Source organism: Macaca mulatta, chromosome 3 (assembly GCF_049350105.2).
Source record: "Macaca mulatta isolate MMU2019108-1 chromosome 3, T2T-MMU8v2.0, whole genome shotgun sequence".
In the NCBI taxonomy this organism is placed as follows: Eukaryota; Metazoa; Chordata; class Mammalia; order Primates; family Cercopithecidae; genus Macaca; species Macaca mulatta.
In genome coordinates, this window is record NC_133408.1 from 4,510,136 (window position 1) to 4,535,275 (window position 25,140).

General features: G+C 49.8%; 1 protein-coding gene and 2 long non-coding RNA genes across 8 annotated transcripts in view; 2 read left to right on the top strand and 1 right to left on the bottom strand.

Moving 5' to 3' along the window:
* Nucleotides 1-18,125, bottom strand: part of PKNOX1 (PBX/knotted 1 homeobox 1) — a 72,684-nt gene extending 54,559 nt beyond the window's left edge. Inside the window, exon 1 of one of the 5 annotated variants that reach the window (XM_015132797.3) lies at nucleotides 17,950-18,125. The gene's annotated coding sequence lies outside the window, so the exon portion shown is untranslated. 5 annotated transcript variants of the gene reach the window in all.
* LOC144339617 (uncharacterized) overlaps nucleotides 1-25,140 on the top strand; it is a 37,071-nt gene that overhangs the window by 602 nt on the left and 11,329 nt on the right. Inside the window, exon 2 of one of the 2 annotated variants that reach the window (XR_013414863.1) lies at nucleotides 235-864. This is a non-coding gene — a long non-coding RNA (uncharacterized LOC144339617). Of the gene's footprint in view, nucleotides 1-234; nucleotides 865-2,660; nucleotides 3,289-25,140 lie in introns of those variants that run through there. The other variant, XR_013414862.1, reaches the window with a different exon arrangement.
* On the top strand, nucleotides 3,530-13,483 carry LOC144339618 (uncharacterized). The gene is made up of 4 exons (XR_013414864.1): nucleotides 3,530-3,743; nucleotides 4,095-4,766; nucleotides 10,527-10,858; nucleotides 13,148-13,483. It is a non-coding gene; the product is annotated as an uncharacterized LOC144339618 (long non-coding RNA).

The window sequence follows — 25,140 nt, forward strand, 5'->3', positions numbered from 1 at the left end:
GTTAATATCCCTCTATCTAATGCTTCCGCCTTGTCTAACATTTTAAATCTCCCTTTTGGCCAGGGGCAGTGGCTCACGACTATAATCCTAGCATTTTGGGAGGCTAAGGCAGGCGGATTACTTGAGTTCAGGAGTTCGAGACCAGCCTGGCCAATGTGGTGAAACCCCATCTCTACTAAAAACGCAAAAATTAGCCAGGCATCGTGGCATGCGCCTGTAATCCCAGCTACTCAGGAGGCTGAGGCTTGAGAGAATCGCTTGAACCCGGGAGGTGGAGGTCGCAGTGCATCAAGATCACACCATTGCAGTCCAGCCAGGGTGACAGAGCGAGACTGACTCAAAAAAAAAAAAAAAAACTGAAACAGAAACATAAATTTAAGTAATCAAGTAAATACATCCCCAGGCAATGTTATCCTGACCAGTCAAAAGGTCCATGAGAAAACTGTCACAAAAGCACTGAAAAAAAGAGGTTGGGGATAGGCCGGGCCCAGTGGCCTACACCTGTAAGCCCAGCACTTTGGAAGCCCAAGGTGGGAATACTGCTTGAGTCCAGGAGTTCAAAACCAGCAACATAGTGAGACTCTTTATCAAAAAAAAAAACAAAAAAACCCAAAATTTTGAAATTATTCAGTCCCTTTTTTTATTCCATTTACAGAGGAAATGAGGAAAGAGACATCAAACAGAAAAAGGAAGAGATGAGGGAGATTCTACAAAGAAGTCCTGAGACGCTAAAGACCAGTGAGGGGGTTCTCATCCAGCCCGCAGGGTCCCCAGCCTGTAGACCCTGACCAGTGTCCCAGAGACCAGGCCCCCTCTCATCAACCCACTCTGCTCCCGGGCCAGCCCTGACCAAGGAGCCTGCCCTGCTGTCCCAGCGGCCGGGGGGGCTCAGCACAATTAATCTCAGTGAAGCACGGGAGCCACCGGAAAGAATCTGACCCTCCATGGTGACACTCAGCAAAGCGTGTCCCAGCGCTCAATGGGAACTGGTCACTGAAGCAGAGTTCTAGACTTCAGCTGTTAGAACTACTCACATAGATTCCTTTATAATTCTCATGGTGAGTTAAGAGCTATTTCTTTAGGCTCGACTTTTACACAGACAACACTGTATGCCAATCACAGCGAGGAGTGAGTCAGCTGCAGGAGAGTAGCTCACCAAATCCCCACGTGTTTTTCGTATCTCCCAACAGTTTTGCTATTTGATTCCATTTAGATCCAGACCAACTTTGATTTGGTTCAAGTAAGAACTGAGGGCTGGGCCGGGCGCGGTGGCTCAAGCCTGTAATCCCAGCACTTTGGGAGGCCGAGACGGGCGGATCACGAGGTCAGGAGTTCGAGACCATCCTGGCTAACACGGTGAAACCCCGTCTCTACTAAAAAAATACAAAAAACTAGCCGGGCGAGGTGGCGGGCGCCTGTAGTCCCGGCTACTCGGGAGGCTGAGGCAGGAGAATGGCGTAAAAACCCGGGAGGCAGAGCTTGCAGTGAGCTGAGATCCGGCCACTGCACTCCAGCCTGGGCGACACAGCGAGACTCCGTCTCAAAAAAAAAAAAAAAAAAAAAAAGAACTGAGGGCTGGCCGGGCACGATGGCTCACACCTGTAATCCCAGCACTTTGGGAGGCTGAGGCGGGTGGATCACGAGGTCAGGAGATCGAGACCAGCATAGTTAACATAGTGAAACCCTGTCTCCACTAAAAATACAAAAATTAGCTGGGTGTGGTGGCAGGTGCCTGTAGTCTCAGCTACTTAAGAGGCTGAGGCAGGAGAATCACCTGAACCTGGGAGGCAAAGGTTGCAGTGAGCTGAGACTAGGCCATTGCACTCCAGCCTGGGTGACAGAGTGAGACTCCATCTCAAAAAAAAAAAAAAAAGAACTGAAGGGGTGGGAGGTGTGACCAGCAAAAATTTTCTGTAAAGGGCCAGAAGGTAAATATTTCAGGTTTGTGGGTCACATACTGTCTGTATTACATATGCTTTCTTTACAGCTCTTTAAAAATGTAGAAACCATTCTCAGTCCTAGGGCCATACAAAAAAGGTCAGTGGGCTCTGGCCCATAGGCCTGTGGTTTGCCAATCCCTGACCAAAATTATAGCTGTTCAAAGAGATGTGATACTTTTTTAAAAATCTGACTACACTTTCTTTTCCTCTTTCTAGTACCCAGAGGAGTCAGAAAATCTGAGTATACTTTTTTTTGAGATGGAGTTTAGCTTTTGTTGCCCAGGCTGGAGTGTACTGCCACAATCTTGGCTCACTGCAACCTCCACCTCCCAGGTTCAAGTGATTCTCCTGCCTCAGCCTCCTGAGTAGCTGGAATTATATGCGCCACCACAGCCAGCTGATTTTGTATTTTTAGTAGAGACAGGGTTTCTCCATATTGGTTAGGCTGGTCTTGAACTCCCGACCTCAGGTGATCCGCCCACTTTGGCCTCCCAAACTGCTGGGATTGCAGGCGTTAGCCACCGCACCTGGCCCGAGTATACTTCCTTTAAATCCACCTAAAATGTGCTCTCCGACTCAGTTTGGTGACACTATCCTGTGTAATGTAATATACTAGACACTGCCATGCTGGAGGAGTCCGCACAGCCCCATCCCCCTTGCCAGGTGCTGCGCCTAGCAGAGGACCATCCCCCACAGTGCCACCTCCTAGCTGCTACCCAGAGCAGTGTTGACTAATGAGCAGCCACAATTCCACTGGAAATTCTAGGGTAATTCCAGTTCTAGCAAACAGTAACACTGAGGCATTTATAAAACCAGAAAACGACTGAAGACAACACAACAGTCAGATCCAGAGACTGCATCTCTAGGTGCTGTGTTTGTTACCAGTCCTCCCAAAATACCTTCTCCAGGACACCTTTTAGGACACTAACTATACATCACGACAGTTGAGTGAGTTTTCATTTTGTGTGTGAGAAGTTTTAGGCACCTGTGGTTCAGAAACCACAAGCCAGTTGTCCATCTGTCTTCCACCCTGGCTTCCACGGCTCCTATTCCAAAGAGGTGTTCAGTCAATAAATGACTCATTCTGAGGAAAACATTTGTCAAGAAATCACTTTTTTTTTTTTTTTTTTTTGAGATGGAGTCTCACTCTGTTGCCCAGGCTGGAGTGCAGTGGCACAATCTCGGCTCACTGCAATCTTCGTCTCCCGGGCTCAAGGGATTCTCCTACCTCAGCCTCCCAAGTAGCTGGGATTACAGACACCTGCCACTGTGCCTGGCTATTTTTTGTATTTTTAGTAGAGACGGAGTTTCACCATCTTAGCCAGGAAGGTCTTGAACTCCTGACCTTGTGACCCACCCACCTCAGCCTCCCAAAGTGCTGGGATTACAGGCATGAGCCACCGCACCTGGCACAAACAAGGTTTGAGGAGGTATCATTTGAAGTGTAATATTCAAATACAATCATAGATCATAAATCCTGTTAAAATCTGTATCAAAAAGTATTTCTAACCCAAAGGTCCACATATGTCCCCTAAAGACATGACAAAATTCTAGTATCAAAGGCATTTTACATTTTAATGGTTTTGCAAATTTTTTTTTTTTTTTCCCCTGAGACAGAGCCTCACCTGTTGCCCAGGCTGGACTGCAATGGCACGATTTTGGCTCACTGCAATCTACACCTCCTGGGTTCAAGCAATTCTCTTGCCTCAGTCTCCTGAGTAGCTGTAATTACAGGCACCCGCCACCACGCCCGGCTAATTTTTTGTATTTTTAGGAGAGATGGGGTTTTGCCATGTTGACCAGGCTGGTCTCAAACTCTTGGTCTCAAGTCATCCACCTGCCTCAGTCTCCCAAAGTGCTAGGATTACAGGTGTGAGCCACCACGCCCAGCCTGCAATTTGTTTTAATAGACTCTGAGCTGGATGGTCTGTCACAACTGGTAAATTTAAATTCACATCAAAGCTTTAAGACCCCAGCCGGACACAGTGGCTCACGCCTGTAATCCCAGCATTGTGGGAAGCCGAGGTAGGCAGCTTTTTTGAGATCAGGAGTTCGAGACCAGCCTGGCCAATGTGGCAAAACCCCATCTCTACTAAAAATACAAAAATGAGCCGGGTGTGGTGCCTTGCACCTGTAATCCCAGCTACTCCGGAGGCTGAGGTTGGAGAATCACTTGAACCCAGGAGGTGGAGATTGCAGTGAGCTGAGATCACACCCCTGCACTCCAACCTGGGTGACAGAGTGAGATTCCATCTCAAAAAAAAAAAGAAAAGAAAAGAAAAGAAGGGGCTGGGCCCAGTGGCTCACACCTGTAATCCCAGCACTTTGGGAGGCTGAGGCGGGTGGATCACCTGAGGTGAGGAGTTCGAGATCAGCCTGGCCAACATGGTGAAACCCATCTCTACTGAAAGTACAAAAATCAGCCGGGCGTGGTGGTGCACGCCTGTAATCCCAGCTACTCAGGAAGCTTAGGCAGGAGAATTGCTCGAACCCAGGAGGCAGAGGTTGCAGTTAGCCGAGATCGCACCATTGCACTCCAGCCTGGGCGATAGAGCGAGTGAGACTCCATCTCAAAAAAAAAGAAAGAAAGAAAAAGAAAATGAGGAACCCTGATCCTTGGAGGCAAGGACCCCTTTTCCACAGACAGCCTCTCTCTCAGGCACTGCCTGCACTGGGCACACAGCACTGTGGAAATGCACCTGCACTCCCTGCACAGCAGCCACCCCTTTCCTCCACTCTCCGTCAGCACTAAGCTTGGTGGGTCAGAGGGACTCCAGCTTTCAGATGGCAAAACACAGAAAGCAGCAAAACCTAAATACTCAAAAGGCTCCACAACATCAGGCATGGCCGTAAAATAATACAAAAAACTGAAATTGGCCGGGCGCGGTGGCTCACGCCTATAATCCCAGCACTTTAGGAGGCTGAGGCAAACAGATCACCTGAGGTCAGGAGTTTGAGACCAGCCTGACCAACATGGAGAGACCCTGTCTCTACTAAAAATACAAAATTAGCCAGGCGGGGTGGCGCATGCCTGTAATCCCAGCTACTCGGGAAGCTGAGGCAGGAGAATTGCTTGAATCCGGGAGGTGGAGGTTGTGGTGAGCCAAGATCGTGCCATTGCACTCTAGCCTGAGCAACAAGAGCGAAACTCCGTCTCAAAAAACAAAACAAAACAAACAAACAAACAAAACTGGAATCAAAAAAGTGTATGAGATCTTAAATTTTTAAAACAAGAAATGTGTGGATTATATAAATGTTTTTTCACTCTGTCGCGGCCCAGGCTGGAGCGCAGCGGCCGGATCTCAGCTCACTGCAAGCTCCGCCTCCCGGGTTCACGCCATTCTCCGGCCTCGGCCTCCAAGTAGCTGGGACTACAGGCGCTCACCACCCCGCCCGGCTAGTTTTTTGCATTTTTTAGTAGAGACGGGGTTTCACCATGTTAGCCAGGATGGTCTTGATCTCCTGACCTCATGATCCACCCGTCTCGGCCTCCCAAAGTGCTGGGATTACAGGCTTGAGCCACCGCGCCCAGCAATAAATGTTTTAAAAATAAATTAAAATGCCAACTAAAAACATAACACAAAATAGCTTAATAAATATGTAAAAATGTATGAACAGAGCCAGGCACAGGGGCACATGTCTTTAAGTCCCAGCTCCTTGGGAGGCTGAGGCAGGAGGATTACTGGATTACTTACTTGAGCCCAGGAGTTGGAGATCAGCCTGGACAACATAGTGGGACCGTCTCTTTAAAACACATATACACACACACACACACACACACACACACACACACACACACACACACGTATGCATGTGAGAAACCCAATTCAAAAATGGGCAAAGGCCTTGAAGAGATATTTCTCCAAAGACACATAAATGGCTGACGAACATGTGAAAAGATGCTCAACATCACTAACTATTAGAGAAAGGCAAATCAAAATGACAGTAAGATACCACCTCATATCCATTAGGATGACTACTATTAAAAAAAGCAACAACAGGGCCGGGCGCGGTGGCTCACGCCTGTAATCCCAGCACTTTGGGAGGCCGAGGCGGGCGGATCACAAGGTCAGGAGATCGAGACCACGGTGAAACCCCGTCTCTACTAAAAATACAAAAAATTAGCCGGGCGCGGTTGTGGGCGCCTGTAGTCCCAGCTACTCGGGAGGCTGAGGCAGGAGAATGGCGTGAACCCGGGAGGCGGAGTTTGCAGTGAGCCGAGATCGCGCCACTGCACTCCAGCCTGGGCGACAGAGCGAGACTCCGTCTCAAAAAAAAAAAAAAAAAAAGCAGCAACAACAAATAAGAAAATAAGTGTTGGCGAAGATGTGGAGAAACCGGAACCTTGGTACTGTTGGTAGGAATGTAAACTGATACTCCTTCCTTACTGGGTCCTTAGAAAAATAAAAAATAAGGCCGGGCGCGGTGGCTCAAGCCTGTAATCCTCAAGCACTTTGGGAGGCCAAGACGGGCGGATCACGAGGTCAGGAGATCGAGACCATCCTGGCTAACACCGTGAAACCCCGTCTCTACTAAAAAAATACAAAAAACTAGCCGGGCGAGGTGGCGGGCGCCTGTAGTCCCAGCTATTCCGGAGGCTGAGGCAGGAGAATGGCGTAAACCCGGGAGGCGGAGCTTGCAGTGAGCTGAGATCCGGCCACTGTACTCCAGCCTGGGCGACAGAGCGAGACTCCGTCTCAAAAAAAAAAAAAAAAGAAAAAGAAAAAATAAATTAAAAGGAATAGAAAACAGTACAGCTGGCCGGGCGCGGTGGCTCAAGCCTGTAATCCCAGCACTTTGGGAGGCCGAGGCGGGTGGATCACGAGGTCAGGAGATCGAGGCTATCCTGGCTAACATGGTGAAACCCCGTCTCTACTAAAAAAAAATACAAAAAACTAGCCAGGCGTGGTGGCGGGCGCCTGTAGTCTCAGCTACTTGGGAGGCTGAGGCGGGAGAATGGCGTGAACCCGGGAGGCGGAGCTTGCAGTGAGCCGAGATCACGCCACTGCACTCCAGCCTGGGAGACACAGCGAGACTCCGTCTCAAAAAAAAAAAAAAAAAGAAAACAGTACAGCTGTTGTGAAAAATCAGACGGAGGTTCCCTAAAAAATTAAAAACAGAATTCTAGTATGATCCAGCAATCCCACTTCTAGATCTATATCCAAAAAAAATTAAAGTAGGATCTTGGAGAAGTATTTACACATTCATGTTCACAGTTTTATTATTCAAAATAGCCAAAAGGTGGAAGGAACTCAAGTGTCCATTGAGGGGTGGATAAACAAAATTCAGTATATCCATACAACGAAGTATTATTCAGCCTTAAAAAGGAAGGAAATTGACATATGCTACAACATGGATGAACCTTAAGGACATTAGGTAAATAAGCTAAGCTGGTCACAAAAACACAAATACTACATAATTCCACTTATATGAAGTCCCTGCAGTAGTGAAATTCAGAGACAGGAAATACAATGGTGCTTGCCAGGGGCTTTAGGGAGGGGAAATGGGGAGGCAGTGTTTAAAGGGTATAGAATTTCAGTTTTACAAGATGAAGGGTTCTGGAGACATGGTGGTGATGGCTGTACAACAGTATGAATGAACTTACTACCACTGAACTGCACACTGAAAATGGTTAAGATGGTAAATTTTGTTATGTGTATTTTACCATAACAAAAATTGGGAAAAAAGGGCCAGGCACAGTGGTTCATGCCTGTAATCCCAGAACTTTGAAAGGCAAAGGCGGGCAGATCATCTGTGGTCAGGAGTTCGAGACCAGCCTGGCCAACATGGTTAAAATTCCATCTCTACTAAAAATACAAAAATTAGCCAGGCGTGGTGGTGGGCACCTGTAATCCCAGCTACTCAGTAGGCTGAGGCAGGAGAATTGCTTGAACCCAGGAGGCAGAGGTTGCAGGGAGCTGAGATTGCGCCACTGCACTCCAGCCTGAGTGACAGAGCAAGCCGCCGTTTCGGGGGGAAAAAATAGTACATATGCTCAAATACGTAACAAAAATTAGAAGAAGGTAAAGTTTAGCAATCTAATGTTTATTATACTTTTTTCCCCCCCTGAGATGGAGTTTTGCTCTTGTTGCCCAGGCTGGAGTGCAGTGGTGCAATCTCAGCTCACTGTAACCTCCACCTCCCAGGTTCAAGTGCTTCTCCTGCCTCAGCCTCCTGAATAGCTGGGATTACAGGCATGCACCACCACACCCAGCTAATTTTTTGAATTTTTAGTAGAGACAGGGTTTCTCCATGCTGTTCAGACTGTACTCAAACTCCTGACCTCAGGTGATCCACCCACCTTGGCCTCCCAAAGTGTTGGGATTACAGGCATGAGCCACCACACCCGGCCTTATGCTCCTTTTACTTGTCAAGTTAAATTCTTAACATTTTTAATACAAAAAAATGTACAAACCTTCATAAAATGTCTGAGAGAACATGTAACAAAACACATGCTCTCACTCAAGCATTATGTTTTGGAAACTGCGATCATAGTACCTACCAATCCACAGCCCCTTCTGAGTGATCCAACCCCACTGGCAGGCCCTGCCCAAAGGGGGCCTTCCTTGTGCAGGTGGTAGAAGCTCACTCCTCCCAAGCACCACTCCCTGGACCAGGCAGCCCCGCAACACCCAAGGCCAGCCCCCAGCCCAAAGGTCAGTGTCTGGGAGGTGGTGTGAAGGGAAAGAGCTCAGGCACTCTCTCTGAGGTGGGTGCTGGGAAAGGGAGAGTACAGGGCAGGTAAGACTGGGTGGGCCTCCGCTGTAGGGGAGTGTACAGACGGAACAGACAGTGGAGGGCAACCACCTAATTGAAGCGGAAGGCCAAGAGCCCTGGTGCACAACTGGATCCTGCCAGAGTTCAAACCATGGTTCCATTTGCCCAGAGGCCCCGCAACAATACAGTGATCCCAAGGATCCCACAGATTCCTGTTTTCTTTATGCCTGCATGATCCTGAACCACCTGTTCCACCGCCCACCCAACTTGAAGTCAGCCTGCTCCCTGCCACCCTGAGAATCCGACTAAAACAGCCAATCACTCCAGTGTCAATCACAGCTGGGTGTGGTGGCATGTGCCTGTAGTCCCAGCTACTTTGGGGGCTGTGGCGGGAAGATCACTTGAGCCCAGAAGCTCCCGGCTGCAGTGAGCAGAGATCGCACCACTGCACTCCAGCCTGGGTGAAAAAGTGAGGTTCTATCTCAAAATAAAATAAAATTAATATTAAATAAAATAAATAATAAAATAAAGTAAGCTGCTCTGTCCCCTTCTCCAGTCCCTGAGGCATAGCCTCAGAACCAGAGCTTTAAACAGGAGTTTTATACCACACGCCAGACAACACACTGACTGAATTACCACACTGCCTTCGATGTGAATTTTCCAGAAACAGTAACTAAACTGGCAGGGGCTAACAATCCAAAACAAGGAGCTACCATCTGCCAAGGCCAGGAACAGGCCAGACTCCAGACTTGCACACTCTCATGAGCAGGGCACTGCCAGCAGCGGGCCTGCTGGCTCTTTCCACCAAGGACCGTGCCTCTCAGCCCTTGAGTGCTTCTGCTAACAATTTCCAGACTGACCTTTTTCTATGTGTTATGTCCACTCTACATGTCCTCCTGAACAGTGTACACAAGACAGAACCATCAGGTATCCACTCAGTGCTGCACATGGATGCAAGATGCAACTTTCCAGGGCTTGCGGCCACTTCCTTCACCCTCACCCCTAAGGACGCACAGTTAGGCTTTGGGTTCCCCTCTCTGCTGTTTTTTTTTTTTTTTTTTTTTTTTTTTTTTGAGACGGAGTCTCGCTCTGTCGCCCAGGCTGGAGTGCAGTGGCCGGATCTCAGCTCACTGCAAGCTCTGCCTCCCGGGTTTACGCCATTCTCCTGCCTCAGCCTCCCGAGTAGCCGGGACTACAGGCGCCCGCCACCTCGCCCGGCTAGTTTTTTGTATTTTTTAGTAGAGACGGGGTTTCACCGTGTTAGCCAGGATGGTCTCGAACTCCTGACCTCGTGATCCGCCCGTCTCGGCCTCCCAAAGTGCTGGGATTACAGGCTTGAGCCACTGCGCCCGGCCTCTCTGCTGTTTTTATTTTCTTGTCTCTTTTGTCATCAATATAACCATTTGAGGAAGTAAAGAAAGGATACACATATATTCCTACAAATGGATAGGCTGAGAGTAAATCAACTTGGTATTTGTGAACATGAATGATAAAAGGCAAAAACTTCTAGCTGAAATTTAGCACTCCTTCAATTATAAAGGCAGACAATAAGCCCTGGAGTCTTAACAGAAACAGCAACAGGTATTTTCCAAAGCATTAGAGTGTCACAGAAATCTCATCACTACTCCCAAAGGAATTACCAGAGCCACTGCTCAATCCGGTTACTTAACTAATAAATGGGACTATCACCAATTTGGTTCAATATAATATTTTGATAACTGTATTTCAAAATGGTTTGTTCTCTTCTTAATCTATTTATTTCCTTTAAAATGCTGTTAAGAGGCCCCCAGAGGCCAAGCAGACATGAAAATTTAAGACACCCCCTCCCCCCACCAGAGTCTACACTTTGCATCACTTTAGCAGTTTCAGGCTGTCCTTCTAAACAGTTTCAGACAGTTTTAACAATTTGCAACAAAAGTGTAAACTGCAAATAGAATGTTACTTCTCATAAGTAGCACCTTTCTATTTCAGCTATTTACAAGTAGTAATTTTTTTTTCTTTTTTCCGACATGGAGTCTTGCTCTGTCGCCCAGCCTGAAGTGCACTGGCGTGATCTCAGCTCACTGTAACCTCCACCTCCTGGGTTCAAGCGATTCTCCTGCCTCAGCCTCCTGAGTAGCTGGGAATACAGGCACCCGCCATCACACCCAGCTAATTCTGTATTTTTAGTAGAGACGGGTTGCACCATGCTGGCCAGGCTGGTCTCGAACTCCTGACTTCAGGCAATCCACCCACCTCAGCCTCCCAAAGTACTAGGATTACAGGTGTGAGCCACCGCACCTGGCCTTACAAGTAGTGCTTTTCTAAAGTTACCACCTGAGAAACGTTAACTACATCTAAACTAGAGTACAGGAATCCTAACAAAATGCGTTGTACTCAGTATCATTACCACAGAACCTGCTGACACTCAGATCATAAGCACAAATGTTAATCTTTGAAACAAGTCCTACTTCACTGACCATGTTTCATCAATTCTAAGGCACACTTTTAAATGTCTGAAGTGAAAAGCATCCTTCACTGACGGGGTAAGAAAGCACCGTGCCAGGAGGCATCGGGAGCATCTTTAGCGGTAACACACTGCTGTATTTTAGATTCAACAGACTATAAGCACCTCGTTTTACATTTTATTGTGTTTTGCTTTATTGCACTCAGCAGACATTATGTTTTTCACAAGTTGAAGTGTGGCAACCCTGTATGGAGAAAGCAAGCCTAATGGTGCCAATTTTCCAAAAACAGGAGCTCCCTTTGTGTGTTACATTTTGGTAATTCTTCAGCATTTCAAACTTTGTCATTTTTATGTGTGTTACGGGGATCTGTGATCAGTGATCTTTGATGTTCCCACTGTAATTTTATTGGCGTGTCACGAACCCCTATTAGCGAACTTAATGGATAAATGCTGTGTGTTCTGACTGCTCTGCTGACCGGCTGTTCTGCCCATCTCTCTCCCTCTCCGTGGGCCCCCCATTCTGTCAGACACCACAATATTGAAATTAGGCCAATTAATAACCTTACAATGGCCTCTAAGTGTTCAGGTGAAAGGAAGAGAAACACCATCTCCCACTTAAAATCAAAACCCAGCTTGGTTAGAAAGTCATGTCGCCAGGCAGGGTGCAGTGGCTCATGCCTGTAATCCCAGGACTTTGGGAGGTCGAGGCGGGTGGATCACGTAATGTCAGGAGTTCGAGACCAGCCAGGTCAACATGGTGAAACCCTGTCTCTATTAAAAAAAAAAACCCAAAAGTTAGCTGGGCATGGTGGCGCGTGCCTGTAGTCCCAGCTACTCAGGAGGCTGAGACAGGAGAATCGCTCGAACCTGGGAGGCGAAGGTTGCAGTGAGCCGAGATCATGCAACTCCACTCCAGCCTGGGCGACAGAGTGAGACTCTCACTCAAAAAAAAAAAAAAAAAGGGGTCAGTCACGTCACCAGACACAGTGGCTCACACCTGTAATCCCAGCACTTTGGGAGGCTGAGGCAGGCGGCTCACCTGAGGTCCAGTGTTTGAGACCAGCCTGACCAACATGGAGAAATCCCGCTCTACTAAAAATACAAAAAAATTAGTCTGGCATGGTGGCACATGCCTATAATCCCAGGTACTCGGGAGGCTGAGGCAGGAGAATCGTTTGAACCCGGGAGACAGAGGTTACGGTGAGCTGAGATCATGCCATTGAACTCCAGCCTGGGCAGCAAGAGCAAAACTTCATCTAGAAAAAAAAAAGAAGGCCGGGCGCGGTGGCTCACGCCTGTAATCCCAGCACTTTGGAAGGCCGAGGCGGGCGGATCACAAGGTCAGGAGATCGAAACCATGGTGAAACTCCGTCTCTACTAAAAATAGAAAAAATTAGCCGGGCGCAGTGGCGGGCGCCTGTAGTCCCAACTACTCGGGAGGCTGAGGCCGGAGAATGGCGTGAACCCGGGAGGCGGAGCTTGCAGTGAGCCGAGATTGCGCCACTGCACTCCAGCCTGGGCGACAGAGCGAGACTCCGTCTCAAAAAAAAAAAAAAAAAAAGAAAAAAAAAAGAAAAGCCATGCCAAAAACCAAGATGGGCCAAAAGCTAGGCCTCTTGAATCAAAAAGTTAGCCAGGTCAGGAACAGTGGTTCATACGGGTAATCCCAACACTCTGGAAGGACAAGGCAGGAAGGCTGCTTGAAAGGATTCACCATTCTGGAAAGGAACTTAAGAGATACCCGAGACAACATAATGAGACCTCACTTCTACAGAAATTTTTCAAAATTAGCTGGGCATGGTGACACATCCCTGCAGTCCCAGTTATTCAGCAGGCTGAGGTGGGAGAACCACTTTAGCCCAAGAGGTCAAGAGTGCAGTGAGTTATGATCTCACCACTGCATCCCTGCCTGAGCAATAGAATGAGACCCTATCTCTCAAAACCATAGTTAGCCAAGGCCAGGCACAGTGGATCATCCCTGAGGCTGAGGCAGAAGGACCACTTGAGGCCAGGAGTTTGAGACCCGCCTGGACAACCTAGGGAGATTTCATCTCTTTAAAAAAAACAAAAAAGGGCTGGGTGCGGTGGCTCATGCCTGTAATCCCAGCACTCTGGGAGGCCAAGGCAGGTGGATCATTTGAGGTCAGAAGTTCAAGACCAGCCTGGCCAATACAGTGAAACCCTGTCTCTACTAAAAATACAAAAATTAGCCAGATGTGGTGGCTCACGCCTGTAGTCCCAACTACTTGGTAGACTAAGGCAGAGGAATCTCTTGAACCAAGGAGGCAGAGGTTGCAGTGAGTCAGTATCGCGCCACTGTACTCCAGCCTGGGTGACAGAGCAAGACTCCATCTCAAAAAAAAAAAAAAAAAAAAAAAGGAAAGAAAAGAGAAGAAAAACAAAGGCTAGCCACGCTGTAAATGCAAAGTACAAGTTTCTTTTCAATTTTTGAAATTAAAAATATATATATACACAAATTTCTGAAATTTTAAATCACCTCTCAGAACAAAGGAAAAGTTCTTAAAGGCCATTAAAAGTGCTACTCCAGTGAACACATGAATAAGAAAACGGTTGGGTCCAGTGGCTCACACCTGTAATCCCAACACTTTGGGAGGCCAAGGCGGGCGGATCACTTGAGGTTAGGAGTTTGAGACCAGCCTGGCCACATGGTGAAACCGTACCTCTAATAACACAAACATCAGCTGGACACATGCTGCACACCTGTTATCCCAGCTACTCAGGAGGCTGAGGCAGCAGAATTGCTTGCACCCAGGAGGCAGAGGTTGCAGTGAGCCATGATCATACCACTGCACTCCAACCTAGGCAACAGCCTCAAAGAAAGAAAGAGAGGGAGGGAGGGAAAGAAAGTGAAACAGGCCGGGCGCGGTGGCTCAAGCCTGTAATCCCAGCACTTTGGGAGGCCGAGGCGGGTGGATCACAAGGTGAGAAGATCGAGACTATCCTGGCTAACATGGTGAAACCCCGTCTCTACTAAAAATACAAAAAATTAGCCGGGCACGGTGGCGGGCGCCTGTAGTCCCAGCTACTTGGGAGGCTGAGGCGGGAGAATGGCGTGAACCCGGGAGGCGGAGCTTGCAGTGAGCCGAGATCACGCCACTGCACTCCAGCCTGGGAGACACAGCGAGACTCTGTCTCAAAAAAAAAAAAAAAAAAAAAGAAAGTGAAACAGCCTTATTGGTGATATGGGGAAAGTATGAGTGGTCTGGATAGATCAAACCAGCCACAACATTCCCTTAAACTGAAGCCTAATCCAGAACCAAGCCCAAATTTTCTTCAATTTTATGAAGGCTGACAGAGGTGAAGAAGATGCAGAAGAAAAGTTGGAGCCAGGCACCGTGGCTCACCCCTGTAATCCCAGCACCTCGGAAGGCTGAGGCAGGTGGATCACCTGAGGTCAGGAGTTCGAACCTAGCCTAACATAGTGAAACCCCATCTCTATTAAAAATACAAAAAATTAGCTGGATGTGGTGGTGGCCGCCTGTACTCCCAGCTACTACAGAGGCTGAGGCAGGAGAATCGCTTGAACCCGGAAGGCGGAGGTTGCAGTGAGCCGAGATCACACCATTGCACTCCAGCTTGGGCTACAAGAGTAAAACTCCATCTCAAAAAAAAAAAAAAAGAAAAGAAAACTTGGAAGCAGCAGAGGCTGGTTCATGAGGTTTAAGGAAAGTTGTCCCTGTAACACAAATGTACCAGGTAAAGCAGCAAGTGCTAACTAACAGAAAAGCAACACCAGGTTATCCAGGTCTAGCTAAGATCACTGATGAACGCAGCTAGACGGAAAAGCAGATTTTCTTTTTTTTTTTTTTTTTTTGAGACGGAGTCTCACGCTGTTGCCCAGGCTGGAGTGCAGTGGCACGATCTCGGCTCACTGCAAGCTCCGCCTCCCGGGTTCCCGCCATTCTCCTGCCTCAGCCTCCTGAGTAGCTGGGACTACAGACGCCCGCCACCGCGCCCGGCTAATTTTTTTTTTGTATTTTTAGTAGAGACAGGGTTTCACTGTGGTCTCGATCTCCTGACCTTGTGATCCGCCCGCCTCGGCCTCCCAAAGTGCTGGGATTACAGGCTTGAGCCACCGCGCCCGGCCTCAGATTTTCAATAGAGACAAAACAGTCTTCCGTTGGAAGAAGATGACACCTAGGACTTTCATACCTAGAGAGAACTCAATGCTTAGCTTCAAAGGGCAAACTGGTTCTCTTGTTAGGGGCAAATGTCACTGGTGACTTTAAGCTGAAGCCAACGGTCTTTGACCATTCTGAAAATCCTAGGGTCCTGAAGAATTATGTTAAATCTACTCTTGCCTGTGCTCTAGAAATGGAATAACACATTACTGAATATTTTAAGCCCACTGTTGAGATCCACTGCTCAGAAAAAGATTTCTTTCAAAATATTACTGCTCACTGACAATGTACCTAGTCACCCAAGGGCTCTGATGGAGATGTACGCAAGGAAATGAACGCCGTCTTCATGTCTGCTAACACCACATCCATTCTGCAGCTATGGATCCAAGGAGTAATCTCGACTTTCAAGTCTTAATTATTTAAGAAATACATTTTGTAAGGCTATAGCTGTGGTAGTGATTCCTCTGATGAATCTGGGCAAAGTAAACTGAAAACCTTCTGGAAAGAATCCGCCATTCTAGATGCCATTCAAGATTCATGGAAGGAGGTTAAATATCAACACTAACAGGAGTTTGGAAGAAGCTGATTCTAACCCTTGTAATGACTTGGAGGAGTTCAAGACTTCAGTGGAGGAAGGAACTGCAGATGTGGTAGAAATAATGAAGAGTTGCTTCTTATGGATGAGCAAAGAAAGTGGTTTCTTGAGATGGAAGCTATTTCTAGTGAAGATGCTGTGCACATTGTGGAAATGACAACAAAACGTGGAATATCACATCAACTTAGTGGATAGCAGTGGCAGAGTCTGACAATAGCCTCCAACTTTGAAAGAATTTCCACTGTGGTTAAAAAGCTATCAAAACAGCATCACATGCTACAAAGAAGTCTTTCATGAAAGGAAGAGTCCATCAATGCAGCAAGCTTCACTGCTGCCTTATTTTAAGTAACTGACACAGCCACCACCACCCTGATCAGTCAGCAGCCATCCACAATGAGGCAAGATTGTCCAAGTACAAAACGAGCAGGACTCACTGAAGGCTCAGATGATCATTAGTATTTTTAGTACTAAAGTATTTTTTAATTAAGGTAAGCACATTTTTATAGATATAATGCTTGCTATTGCACACTTTAAATAGTATAGCATAATTACAACTTTTATATGCACTGAAAAACTTAAAACTGTGTTGTGTCACTTGCTTTACCGCAATACTTGCTTTACTGCGGTGGTCTGGATTAGAACTCGAATTATCTGAGGTATGCCTGTATACAAAGAGAGGATTCCCAAATCACTCTAAGTAAATTAAGCAGAGTGATGAAAGCCTCATTTCCGTCAGCCTGCCATCTTCCAAATTAATCTATGACTAAATGCAAGAGCATCACCAATAACTACACTGGCAAAGAGGTTCACATTTCACCTCGATTCTTCTTTCTGTTTAGAGAAAGCCTATTGTTCACTATGCCAGGAAAAATCATGAAAGTAGACCTAACTAAAGCTGGGAGCTTCTTTCATCCTGAAGCGGAAAGTACCCACTTCCTAAGGAAAAAGCATCTACTGTTTTGAAAAGCAAACTCTTTCTAAAGAGTTGGAGGAGAACCCCTCACACAGGTGGAGCACCCCCCAGGGCTGCAGCCCCCCCGTCGCACTCAGCCCGGCCTGCCCCGGCCCGACCTCAGGGGGCCGCCATTCCCGGACCCTCGGGCCTCCCGTCAGGAATCCGCCATCGGAACGGAGGCCCTAACTGGTCCGGTCGCAGAGCCGCTGTCCAAATAAGGCATTTCGAGAGCCACTAGGATGACATAAAGCAGACTCCGCATTTCTTCATTCTTCGTTCAGTGACACGATTTCCCTCACAAGGAAGGTGCAAACCCACAGGGCGCCCAACCCCTGCCGGGCACTTTCTGTCATCTATTTCCACGACCCGTGTGACAGAAGCGGCTCTTCCCACCGATTCCCGGGATGCCAGAACCGCTTCCCCAGCACCCGGCCCCAAACACTGCCGTCAGCGCGCGGACCTGGGCTGCTCCCGCGCCGGTGCCCCGCTGAGGGAGCGAGCCCCATCGCGCCCACAGCCCCCAGGACCCCGACCCACGCGTTCGCCACAGCTGAGGCCGGGGCCGGGGTCGCGGCCGCCATCTTCCCGCCTGCGCCGCCGCGCACCCCACACCCTTCGAGCAGCCCCGCCGGCCCGGAAGACCCCGCGAGGCCGCGGACCCGACCGGCCCCACGCGCGCCGCCCGCCCCGGCCCCGCCCCGCCGCGCGCCCCCGGCCCTCACGCCCGCCGCCCCGCCCGCGCCGGGCTCCGCGCGCCCCCGCCCCCGCCCCGCGCCGGGGCGCGCGCCGCACTCCGAAAGGGACGGTTAGGAGCGCGCGCTTCGATCGGGCCCAGCGCGGCGGCGGCGGCGCCTTCCAGAAATTTCCGCGTCCCTCAACCCACACTGAAAAACCAACTGGGCGCGTCCCCGCGCCGGTTGGGCGGAAGGCGCCCCCTCCCCCGCGGGTGCCCGCTCCCCTCCCCCACCCGCGCCCCCTCCCCGCCCCCTGCCCCGGACGGCGGGTCAAGTGCGGGCCCTCCGGGGCAGCGCCGGCCCTCCAGACCCGGGCGGCAGCGGCGGCGGCGGGCGGCGGCCGCGGGCCGGTGTGATTGATAGGGACGGCGGCGGCGAGAGCGGCGGCGGCGGCGGCGGAGCGGTTGAGTGACAGCTTACCTGGGTGCCAATCTTCATCACACTGACAAGCGGCTGCAGCAATCGGGACCCGCAGTGCCGCGCCCGCGTCCAACCGTCACGCCGACGCTAGGCCACGCGATACAGCCTCGCTCAATGGGAGGAGGGCGACGCCGACGCGCGCCGCATCAATATTCAGAGAGGGGGCGGGGCCCGCCGGAGACGGGCCCCGCCCCTCCCTGCGCGGCGGCGGGCGCGGGGCGGGGCCTAAGCCCTGGGGGAGGAGAGCGAGGGCGGGGACCGGGTCGTGGCCGGCCCCGCCTCCTTCCCCGCCCGCACCCGGAGCTAGGCCCTGCCCCCAACCTGCCGCGCCCGAGCGCGAGGAGCTGTCTGCCCCGCCCCGAAGGCAGAGCCTCCCGCCTTATGACTATGCAGTAGGGGCGTGGCCTCAGCGCGCGTCACGCCTCCTCCGCGCGTTTGGTTGCTGCCCAGAAGAGGTGTGTGGAGCCGGGCGAAACCATCTGCCTCGAGCAGACGGGGAGGGAGGGCTGTACCATCCGTAGCCCCGGGCGTCCCGGCGCCGAAGGCCCCCATTCTGTGTGTGCCCCGTTTGAATGTAAGCCCGCGGGAGCCTCGCAGCCTTTCTCCTCAGGCTCCAGAGCCCGGGTGGGCAAGGGCCTGGGCGGCACAGTGGATGTTCACCTGCCTCCCAGCCTGCGGCAGCGCGAGTGCTTAGCACCTGAAGCTTTACCCTGGGCGCTGGCTTCCCTCGGTGTAAGGACCCCAGCAAGGACTCATGATGTCCACAGGTGCTTCGGGGTGGCCTCTGGGCTACTTGTCCTCACTTGAACACACCTTCCGGCCCAGGCGAGCCTTGCTGGCCTAGGTGACCAACGCAGCCACCAGATAAAGGGCACCTGCCTTAGGGGATGCCCACAAGTGTCTGCATTTCAAACTGTGCTTTGAAAGACCACCTTAACTGATCACTGCCACAATGAACCCACAAGTGCCGATGGTGGTTTCGGTCTCCAAGATGTAAGGAAAGGGCGACACATTCCCCAGTGCGTAGGAAAGCACACGGTTTGCCTGACCAGCCTTCAATACTCATAAACATCCATTTATGCAGTGGCCCACCTAGTGCCGTCAGTGCCTTGAGCCCATACACAGCGGGGGAAGGGCAGCTCTGTGGGCCCCCACTCCTCCCGGAAGGAAGGCAGGCCCAGGACAGAAGCTGATTGCTGGAGGGAGCCAGGGGTAGGTCTAGGCATGAACAGCTCGGAGGACATCCCTCCTGTGTCTTCAGAGCTCCACACCGCCAAGAGCCCTTGGCCAAGTGCTGTGCAGCTGCAGAGCCGTCTCTTTCAGAAAGATGGAGGGCAGCAGGGTGGGCAAGAGGGAGGCTCTAAGATACTTGCCTCAGGAGGGAAGTTAAAGGGGACAGAAAAAGCTCAGTATTGAAGACTGAGCATAATCTGCAGAGCCTAGTGCAAGATGCAGATGCAAGTGTCAAGAGGTGTTGGAGCAGAGAGACTCCATAGGGGCTGGGTAAACTGAAGCTGAGACCTGCTGGGCTGCACCCCCAGGAGGTTAAGGCATTCTTACTAATAGGATGAGATAGGAGGTCGGAACAAGACACAGGTCACAAGGATCCTGCGGGTAAAACAGGATGCAGTAAAGAAGCCGGCCAAATAGCACCAAAACCAAGATGGCGGGGAAATTAACCTGTGGCCTTCCTCACTGCTGATTATACACTAATTATCATATATTAGCTTGGTAAAACACACTCCCGCCAGCGCCATGACCGTTGACAAATGCCCTGGCAACGTTTGGAAGATACCCTAAATGGTCTAAAAGGGGCCGGGCACAGTGGCTCATGCCAGTAATCCCAGCACTTTGGGGAGGCCAAGGCGGGCGGATCACTTGAGGTCAGCAGTCGAGACCAGCCTGGCCAATATGGTGAAACCCCATCTCTACTAAAAATACCAAAACGCTAGGCAGGCGTGGTAGTGTACGCCTGTAGTCCCAGCTACTTGGGTGGCTGAGGCAGGAGAATCGCTTGAACCCGGGAAGGAGAGGTTGCAGTGAGCCGAGATCATGTCATTGCACTCCAGCCTGGGTGACAGAGCGAGACTCCATCTCAAATAAATAAATAAATAAATAAATAAATAAATAAATAAATAAATGGAAGAGGAATCCTAAGTTCTGGGAATTCCCCACCACTTTCCCAGAAAACTCATGAATAATCCACCCCTTGTTTAGCACATGATCGGGAAATAACCAATGTAATTCAGGAACGGATTCTAGGGGGGAAAAAAAAAGGACCATAAAAATAGCCACTAGCAGCCCTTGGGGCTGCTCTGTCTATGGAGTAGCCATTCTTTTGTTTATTTACTTCTGTAATAAACTCACTTTCACTTCACTCTGTGGGTTCTCCCTGAATTCTTTCTTGTGTGAGCGCCAAGAACCCTCCCTTGGGATCTGGATTGAGACCCCATTCCGGTAAGACAAGGTCCCTGGATCAGATATTACAGTGAAGAATTTCAAGGCAGTGACAGCAGAACCTTACCCCAAGCCTGGGCCCTTCTCAGCAGGGGCAGGGGCCCTGTGACATGCTGTTCAGGCCCCAGGAAGCAGCCCTGGGCTCACTGGATACACCTAGACCTGCCCCCGGTCTGAAGCTTTAATTTCTCTGCATCCAGCCTGTGAGACAGCAGGAGCTCCACAAGAGGACCCGGGAAGCAGCTGCAGCAAGTTTAGGGCAGACAGAAGCCCAGGCCCTGCCACCCGCCTCTGGGCCCAGAAGGCTCTGGGGTCATCAGCTAGGTGCCTTCTCTGCCAGCTGCTTTGCCCTTTCACCCACCATGAGCAGCCGCCCTTCTTTTTTTTTTCATTTCTGAAGTCTGTCTTCAGAAAAAGGGGAAAGGATGGGATGTGTTGCCAGAAAGGGGGTCCTGATCCAAACCCCAAGAAGGGGTTCTTGGATCTTGAGCAAGAAATAACTCAGGGCGAGTCCATAAAGTGAAAGCAAGTTTATTAAGAAAGCGAAGGAATAAAAGAACGGCTACTCCATAGGCAGACCAGTGGTGTGGCTGCTCAGATGCTTATACTCTTTTGTTTGTTTGTTTTTCTTTCCTGCCCTGCCTTCCTTGCCAAGCACCTTATACGTATTGTTAGCTCTTGATTATATGCTAAACACAGGGTGGGTTATTCATGAGGTTTCCTGAACAGGGGTGGGAACTGAGGGTTCCTCCCCTTTTTAGACCACATAGGGTAACTTCCTGCCATTGCCATGGCATTTGTAAACTGTCCTAGCACTGGTGGGAATGTCTTTTAGCATGCTAATGCATTATAATTAATGCATTATAATTAGTGTATAATGAGCAGTGAGGACCACCAGCAGTCACTTCCATCACCATCTTGGTTTTGGTGGGATTTGGCCGGCTGCTTTGGTGGGATTTGGCCAGCTCATTTACCTGTTTTATGAGCAAGGTCTTTGTGACCTGTGTTTTGTGCTGACCTCCTACCTCACCCTGTGACTAAGAATGCCTTAACCTCCCGCAAATGCAGCCCTTAGGTCTCAGTCTTATTTTACCCAGTCCGTATTCAAGATGGAGTTGCTTTGGTTCAAATGCCTCTGACAGATGCACCATCAGTAGTCTCCTCCTCCGGGGATGGGCCAGGGTTTCTGGGCCCTGAAACTTGCATACTGTAGGGAGTCCTTAGGAAAATAATTCAAAGTTAAGTAGGTGTGGGGCTTTAGAGGGGGCGAAGACTCATTTGCTTCCCTGTGAATCCACCTTTGCCTCCATCCACACCTGTGAGGCCACAGGCGGCCTCCTCCAGGTGTTGAGACCAAAGCGGCTTCTAAAGAAAAAAAAAACAGACTGGGCTCAGTGGCTCACACCTGTAATCCCAGCACTTTGGGAAGCCGAGGTGGGTGGATCACGAGGTCAGGAGATCGAGACCATCCTGGCTAACAGTGTGAAACCCCTTCTCTATACTAAAAATACAAAAAATTAGCGGGGCGTGGTGGCGGACGCCTGTAGTCCCAGCTACTCAGGAGGCTGAGGCAGGAGAATGGAGTGAACCCGGGAGGCAGGGCTTGCAGTGAGCAGAGATCATGCCACTGCACTCCAGCCTGGGCAAAAGAGCAAGACTCCGTCTCAAAAAAAAAAAAAAGAAAAAGAAAAAAAACAGGTACATTTTAATTCAAACAACCAGCCATTCTGTCTATTCTCTTTACAACAAGTTTTCAATATATTTGTTAATTTTTTTTTTTTTTTTGAGACGGAGTCTTTCTCTATTGCACAGGCTGAAGTGCACTGGCATGATCTTGGCTCACTGCAGCCTCTGCCTCCTGGGTTCAAGCGATTCTTCTACCTCAGCCTCCCAAGTAGCTCAGATTACAGGTGCCCGCCACCATGCCTAGCTAATTTTTGTATTTTTAGTACAGACGGGATTTCTCCTTGCTGGCCAGGCTAGTCTCAAAGTCCTGACCTCAGGTGACCTGCCCGCTTTGGCCTCTCAAAGTGCTGGGATTACAGGCATGAGCCACCATACCCAGCCAGATTTATTAATAATTTTCTTGGGAAAATAGATATATGAAGTAAAAAGGCACATATAATTGTTTATAGAAATACATGACTAGGCTGGGCGCAGTGGCTCACACCTGTAATCCCAGCATGTTGGGAGGCCAAGGCGGGCAAATCATCTGAGGTCAGGAGTTCAAGACCAGCCTGGGCAACATGGTGAAACCCTGACTCTACTAAAAATACAAAAATTGCCAGGTGCAGTGGCTCACGCCTGTAATCCCAACACTTTGGGAGGCTGAGGCGGGTGGATCACCAGGTCAGCAATTCAAGACCACATGGTGAAACCCCGTCTCTACTAAAAATACAAAAAAATTAGCTGGGCGTGGTGGCGGGTACCTGTAATCCCAGCTACTTGGGAGGCTGAGGCAGGAGAATTGCTTGAAACCAGAAGGTGGAGGTTGCAGTGAGCTGAGATTGTGCCATTGCACTCTAGCCTGGGCAACAAGAGCAAAACTCCGTCTCAAAAAAAAAAAAAAAATTTAAAAAATTAGCTGAGTGTGGTGGCAGGCGCCTGTAATCCCAGCTACTTGGGAGACTGAGGCAGGAGAATTGTTTGAACCCAGGAGGCAGAGATTGCAGTGAGCCGAGATCATGCAGCTGCACTCAGCCCGGGGTATAGAGCAAGACTCTGCCTCAAAAAAAGAAAAAGAAAGACATGACTAGACTGAGTGTGGTGGCTCATTTCTGCAATCCCAGCACTTCGGGAGGCTTAAGGCCAGGAGTTTGAGACCAGTGTGGGCATTATACTGAGACCCCCAACTGCCCCCTGCACATCCCTACCCCAGTCTCTTCAAAAGAAGAAAAAAAATTTTTTTTTTTTTGAGATGGAGTCTTGCTCTATCGCCCAGGCTGGAGTGCAGTGGCGCAGTCTTGTCTCACTGCAACCTCCGCCTCCTGTGTTCAAACGATTCTCCTGCCTCATCCTCCCGGGTAGCTGGGACTACAGGTGCCCGCCACCACGCCCAGCTAATTTTTTGTATTTTTAATAGAGTTGGGGTTTCACCGTGTTAGCCAGGATGGTCTCGATCTCCTGACTTCGTGATCTGCCCGCCTCGGCCTCCCAAAGTGCTGGGATTACAGGCGTGAGCCACTGTGCCCGGGCGAAAAAAAATTTTTTTAACTAGTCAGGTGTGATGGTGCACACCAGTAGTCCCAGCTACTTGGAAGGCTGAAGTGGGAGGATCGCTTGAACCCAGGAATTCGAGGCTGCAGTAGGCTGAGACCATGCCACTGCACTGTAGCCTGGGCAACAGAGTAAGACCCTGTCTCAAGAAAAAAAAAAGGAGAAATATTTGAGGCGTATGAAGAATAGCGACTCCATCTTGAATTGGAGCTGGGTGAAATGAGGCTGAAACCTACTGGGCTGCATTCCCAGACGGTTAAGGCCTTCTAAGTAACAGGATGAGATAGGAGGTCAGGGCGAGATACAGGTCGTAAGGACCTTGCTGATAAAAGAGGTTGCAGTAGGCTGGGTGCAGTGGCTCACGCCTGTAATCCCAGCACTTTGGGAGGCAGAGGCAGGTGGATCACAAGGTCAGGAGTTCAAGACCAGCCTGGCCAAGATGGTGAAACCCCATCTCTACTAAAAATACAAAAAATTAGCTGTGGGTGGTGGCACATGCCTGTAATCCCAGCTACTCAGAAGGCTGAGGCAGAGAACTGCTTAAACCTGGAGGGACGGAGGTTGTAGTGAGCCGAGATCGCGCCACTGCACTCCAGCCTGGGTGACAGAGCGGGACTCCATCTCAAAAAAATAAATAAATAAATAAACAGGTTGCAGGTTAAAACCCACCAAAACCAGATGGCGACGTGAGTGACCACTGGTCGTCCTCACTGCTACACTCCCACCTAATCCCATAGCAACATCAGGAAATTACCCTATATGGTCTAAAAGGGGGAGCATGAATAATCCACCCCTTGTTTAGCATATCATCAAGAAATAACCATGCTGGGCGCGGTGACTCATGCCTGCAATCCCAGCACTTTGGGAGGCTGAGGCTGGCAGATCACCCGAGGTCAGGAGTTGGAGACCAGCTTGGCAAAACCCTGTCTCTACAAAACATACAAAAATTAACTGGGCAGGCTAGGCACAGTGACTCACATCTGTAATCCCAGCACTTTGGGAGGCTGAGGTGGCTGGATCACCTGAGGTCAGGAGTTCGAGACCAGCCTGACCAACATAGAGAAACTCTGTGTCTACTAAAAATACAAAATTAGCCGGGCATGGTGGTCCATCCCTGTAATCCCAGCTACTTGGGAGACTGAGGCAGGAAAATCGCTTGAACCCGGGAGGTGGAGGTTGCAGTGAGCCAAGATCGCGCCATTGCACTCCAGCCTATGCAACAAGAGCAAAACTCTGTCTCAAAAAAAAAAAAAAAAAAAATTAACCGGTTGGTGGCGTGTGCCTATAATCCCAGCTACTAGGGAGGCTGAAGCAGGAAAATCAGTTGAACCTGGGAAGCATAGATTGCAGTGAGCTGAGATCGCGCCACTGCACTCCAGCTTGGGCAACAGAGCAAGACTCTGTCTAACAACAACAACAAAAAAAGCAAGGCAGGATATAGACGGTTTGGACTTTCAGTACCGCCTCAGTCCCCAGGGAGTGGGGAGAGAGAGTAAAATTGATCACCGATGGTCAGTG